Genomic DNA, 6,213 nt, shown 5'->3' with positions numbered 1-6,213 from the left:
ACTTAGAAAGATAAGTTGTATGTTTAACTTGGCAAAGTATATTGTAGAGAGATAAGGGAGTTTATACCAGATTTTCTAGTTAGTTTCTCAATGAGAGATGTGGAGTATTTATAGACTTTCACCTTTTGTCACGTAGTGGCCAAGTGGCCAAGTGGCATAGCAGGTGGAAAGACTGTCTTACCCTCGGCCGAGGGACCCATGACAGGCCGGCAGGCCTGGTTGACTCCATGCCGAGGGGACTGGATGTGAGTACGCGGATATGCCTCTCGGCCGGCTAGTTGCCGAGCCGAGACCCAAGTGACAGGCCGACAGGCTTTGTCGGTTAGGCTGTTTTTCCTTTGACTTGTTGTCTTTTGGCTTTGACCTTGGTCAATATGTTGACTCGGTCAGCGGGTGCAGAATATGCCCCATCAATTTGCCCCCAGCGTAGTCTATGCCGTGGTATGGACCTTCGATGCGTGTTGAGCGTATTCTGCGCATGTCGAACTTCTTCCTCGGCTTGGTCCTGTTCAGGCCGTACCATATCCCCTCTCCACATTGTTGTGTAATGGACATCGAATGTGCCGTGTGCTTTTGATTGCCCCCGGCCGGTGCTGCCAAGCTTGGTTGATCAGCTGGCCGTTGGTAAGTAGATACCAAGGAGCGTGTCGAAGAAGATTGGTTACTGTATGTCGATTGACATTTCGTGGCTGCATGCTTGACACGTGGCCCGGTGCTGATTGGTGGACGCTTCATGGGCTTTGCTCTGATTGGTCCACTGAATGGGCTTTGCTCTATAAATAGAGCAGTATGCCCCTCATTTTGTCGTGCAAACTTCTTTTTCTTAAAAAATTTCCTCTCTCTAGTTTTCGAAGCGTTTTCTCTTCCTAACTTTCGAAGCGTTACTCGGCGTAACACTTTCTTTCAAGGTAAACAAACAAATTCTTCCCCAACTTTTATTTGTTAAGTATTTGTTGCCACCATGTCTGCTGCTGATGCTCCGCCTAGTACCTCAACCCCGGGGGGCGAACCGTCGCGTCCCGATGAACAGGAGCCACTGGTTGTCACCCCGGTAGGGTTCGGGGGTCGCAAGTCGTCTTCACCTGAAATCGACGAGAAATATCTCGAGGATTTCGATGATGATGAGGAGGAAGAGACCCAAACTGATCCAGAGAGGCCGCATTTCTTGTGGCACGGCGAAACCTGCTCGATTAAGCCTGATCGCGCTTGGACGAACAAGTTCGCCTCTGTCTCCGGGCCTGAACTTTTCGAAGACCACTACAACTTCGGCAGGGGGTATAGAATTATTGTCCCTGTGGGTGATCAGGCAGTCTGTTGCCCTCCCAAAGGTTGTATCGGTGTGTATATTAGGCATCTGGAGTATGGGCTCCGTTTTCCTCTTAATGAACACGTCGCGGCCATAATCAAAGCCATGAATATCGCCGTGACACAACTGCATCCGTTGGCCATTAGGACGATTATTGGCTTCGTGTGGTTTTGTCTCTTTAAGGGGGAGGCCCCAACAGTGAACCTTTTTCGCCGGCTCCACCATCTTCGGCTGTCTGCCCAAGGCGTCATGGGGTGGTACAGCGTACAGACCGAGCCGGGTTACGTGACCGTCTCCAAGCTGACATCCTGCAAAGACTGGAAGGGGCGGTGGGTATATGTCGAGGTTCCGGAGGACTATCCACTGCCCCGGTCCTTCCAGCGCCGCGTCAATTTGCGGTGTGAGAGTCAGGGGGAGCATGAAAGATATGTCTCCCGTAATAAGATTAAGATGGACGCCAAGAAGGTCTATCTTAAAGACGACGAAGTGCGGGCAATGAGCATGTTTGAGGCTGAGAAGGATGGCACGCCGAAGGGATGGATGCCTCCGACGCAGATCGTCCTTCAAGACGAGCCGCTTTGCCACGTCAGCCTCACACCGGCCCTCAGCCAGTGTTCCGGGTGTAATTCCGGAGCAGGATTGTGACCACTTAAGCTTGTAGAATGATGTCGTTGTTGGTCTCTTCCTTTCACTCTTTCCTGTAAAGATGAACAAACTGAGGGCTCGGCTTTGGCCGAGCGTACTCACTCCGACGCTCAAGTCAGTAAACTTAGAAAGATAAGTTGTATGTTTAACTTGGCAAAGTATATTGTAGAGAGATAAGGGAGTTTATACCAGATTTTCTAGTTAGTTTCTCAATGAGAGATGTGGAGTATTTATAGACTTTCACCTTTTGTCACGTAGTGGCCAAGTGGCCAAGTGGCATAGCAGGTGGAAAGACTGTCTTACCCTCGGCCGAGGGACCCATGACAGGCCGGCAGGCCTGGTTGACTCCATGCCGAGGGGACTGGATGTGAGTACGTAGATATGCCTCTCGGCCGGCTAGTTGCCGAGCCGAGCCCCAAGTGACAGGCCGACAGGCTTTGTCGGTTAGGCTGTTTTTCCTTTGACTTGTTGTCTTTTGGCTTTGACCTTGGTCAATATGTTGACTCGGTCAGCGGGTGCAGAATATGCCCCATCATTAACCATCGTTGATGATTTTTCACGGTCAACATGGGTCTATTTATTACGTCATAAAAGCGAAACTCGTCAAAAAATATTAAATTTTTTTGCCATGATTGAGCACCAATTTAACAACAAGATTAAATGTTTACGAATGGACAACGGTACGGAATTTGCTTGTCTCTTGTCGTTTTTTAATGAAAATGGAGTCCTTTTTCAAACCTCCCAAGTTGACACCCCTCAACAAAATGGGCGGGTCGAACGAAAACACTGACATATTTTAAATGTCGCCCGGGCTATTCTCTTTCACGCCTATCTTCCTGTTTTATTTTGGGGCGAATGCGTGTTAACAGCAGTCTATTTAATTAACCGAACACCTTCTAAACTTCTTAACGGTAAAACTCCATACGAACTTTTATTTAACAAACCTCCTCCTATGGAACAACTGCGTATTTTCGGTTGCCTTTGTTATGCAAAGACAATAAATCGCAGCCGCGACAAATTCGCCCCACGTAGTCGTAAATGAATATTTATCGGTTACCCCTTCGGTAAAAAGGGTTGGCGCCTCTATGATCTCGACACGGAAGCTTACTTTGATTCCCGGGATGTGTTTGTGGAGGATAATTTTCCTTACCAGGCTATCAATATACGCGATCATGAGACTTCAAATTTTTTTAATGACCTTGACTCCACTGATGATGTGGTTATTATTCAACAAACACCGAACACGACTCAACCTCCTGCCAATTCCGAGACTCCACCCCCCGACCCCGCCAACACCGAGACTCCAACCGCTTCTACAAAGTCCGCACCTGACTCCTCTACCACCGACCAGCCCACCAGTGGGCCCCAACCCAATTTCGAAGCCATGGGCCGTGGGCATCGAACAAAGTTCCCTAATTCGAACCTCAAAGATTTTATTGTCAACACCGTTCGTCCCTCGCCAAAGGCTCTCAACGTATCATCTTCCTCCTCAGGTACTCGGTTTTCTATTTCAAATTATGTTAATTGCGATAAATTTTCCCCTAACCATCAAGTTCTCCTATCGGCCGTGACAAAATATTACGAGCCTCGAAGTTTTCATGATGCTATGCAGGACGAGCAATGGAAGAAGGCTATGCAACTCGAGATTGATGCTCTCGAAAAGAATCACACATGGACTCTCGAATATTTACCACCCAATAAAAAGGCTATTGGATCTAAATGGGTGTACAAAATCAAATACAACGCCGACAGGAGCATTGAACGCTATAAATCCCGACTTGTAGTCATGGGAAATCGCCAAGTCGAAGGCATCGATTACAATGAAACTTTTGCTCCCACTGTGAAACTTGTCACCGTCCGCACTTTACTTGCTATCGCCGCCGCAAAAAAATGGACTCTCCGCCAAATGGATGTTCATAACGCTTTTTTACACGGCGACCTCGATGAGGAGGTATATATGCGACCTCCTTCGGGCTTCAATTCTTCAGCTAACGGCAAAGTATGCCGCCTTCGGAAATCGTTATATGGGCTCAAACAGGCACCGCGGTGTTGGTACGCCAAATTAGCCGCTGCCCTCACCAAGTATGGCTTCAAACAGTGCCCATATGACCACTCCCTCTTTTCGTTCTCAACTGGCAACACCGAAGTTCATGTTCTTGTCTACGTGGACGACCTCGTCATTTGTGGTAATGATCCTACCATGATTTCTAAATTCAAGCAATATTTATGTACTTGCTTTCATATGAAGGACCTTGGCACTCTCAAATATTTCCTTGGTCTCGAAATAGCAAGATATTCGTCCGGCCTGTTCATCTCACAACGTAAGTATGCTCTCGATATAATTAGTGAAGCGTGCCTTCTTGGATCTCGACCAAAGAGTATCCCCATGGAACCCAATCATCAATTGGGCCTCTCCACCGCGCCGTTGCTAAAAGACCCACAACCGTATCGACGATTGGTTGGGCGCCTCGTCTATCTCACAATCACTAGACCGGAGCTTACTTATTCGGTTCACATTTTAGCTCAATTTATGCATGCTCCAACAAGTGAACACTGGAATGCCGGATTGCAAGTGATACGGTACCTTAAAAATTCTCCAGGTCAAGGCATTTTGCTCAAATCGGACTCCGACTTATCGCTAAACGCATATTGCGACTCCGACTACGCCACATGCCCAAATACCCGACGGTCACTTACTGGTTACCTGATTTACCTCGGGTCGTCACCTATCTCGTGGAACACGAAAAAGCAGTCCACTGTATCCTTATCCTCCACCGAAGCCGAGTACAGGGCAATGGCATTCACCACTTGCGAGCTCAAATGGCTCCAAGGCCTCATCACCTTTCTCGGCATCCCACAAACGCAGCCTATTACCCTACTATGTGACAATCAATCGGCCTTACACATCGCTCAAAATCCCGTTTTTCACGCACGAACTAAACATATCGAGGTTGATTGTCACTTTGTTCGCGACGAGATTCAAAAGGGTGCTATAATCACACGTTACATACATACCAAGAATCAACTCGCCGATATACTTACCAAAGCTCTCGGACGCGCTTCCTTTGAAGAACTATTATCCAAGTTGGGCGTTACGAATCTCCACGCTCCGACTTGAGGAAGGGGGGGGGGGGGGGTGGGGGTAATAACCGTTGCTCTTCAATCACCAAATCAAAGAGCCGTTGCTTTGATTATGCTCTATCTTCACAATATAAGAAAATATAATCATTTTCCATGTATAGCTTATTTGATATTTCCTTCCTCTTATTTATATTGTACCTTTGTATAAATAGCCTAGTTTAGCTTTGTAATTGCACGATTGATCAATTCTAATAACAATCCTAATATTCTCTCAATTCTATTAGTTAATAGTTATTTGTTAATTTTATTGTAAAATGATTATATTTTATCTGTCTTAATTTCTGGCGGAAAAGTCCAGCCTTAAGGAAGACTTCTTGAGTGAGATAGAAATGGTATGGAGTATTAGATTACCTTTAGGATATTGTATGTAGAGGTATCTTGTCAATCCCAACCATACTATTCCACATAGAACATCATTCACCGTCTGCATGCATTCCAGCAATAGTTATCACCTATATTAATGTCACGTACGCACGTTCTTTTTCATTAATTTAAAATTTTATTTTTGTAAGAAAATGAACTATTTACTCCAATTTTATATTAAAAATTATTTACACTATCCAAAAAGATAATAATCATGTTACAAAACACTTTAATAATATAATTATATACGGAGTATTAATAATAGAATCAAATTAAACTCGAGTGCCGGCAACATTTGACGCTACTCATTTTCCTATATACTATATATATAATATAGTATTTTAAAGAAAACTGTAATATTACTATATTAGATGTTAGGGTTGATTTTGTGACCTCTAAGATCTTCCATCTACTTTAAAAGTGCTCCATCCGTTAGTCAATTGTTTACATCTAATATTCTTGTGAAGGAAATTTTAAATATAAGACAATATAAATTAATAAGATGAGGTAATTAACAAAGTTATATACGGAATATTCACGCCCTGACCTCTTAACGAAGTGACAATCACAATCCCCATCCAAAAGGATGGCACAATGATAAATTGATAATGCATAGAAAAATACAAGTGAAAATAGACAAATAGGTCAACCTCAACAATTTGAAATGATAAGAAGTTCACACTTAATTATTAAGGGTATCGTGCTAGTTAGGGATCGCCCACTAATACGCTTTTAATGTAGAACCAGTTAAAAACCTT

This window comes from Silene latifolia, chromosome 3, assembly GCF_048544455.1.
Source record: "Silene latifolia isolate original U9 population chromosome 3, ASM4854445v1, whole genome shotgun sequence".
NCBI lineage: Eukaryota > Viridiplantae > Streptophyta > Magnoliopsida > Caryophyllales > Caryophyllaceae > Silene > Silene latifolia.
Note: the sequence above shows the minus strand (reverse complement) of the source record.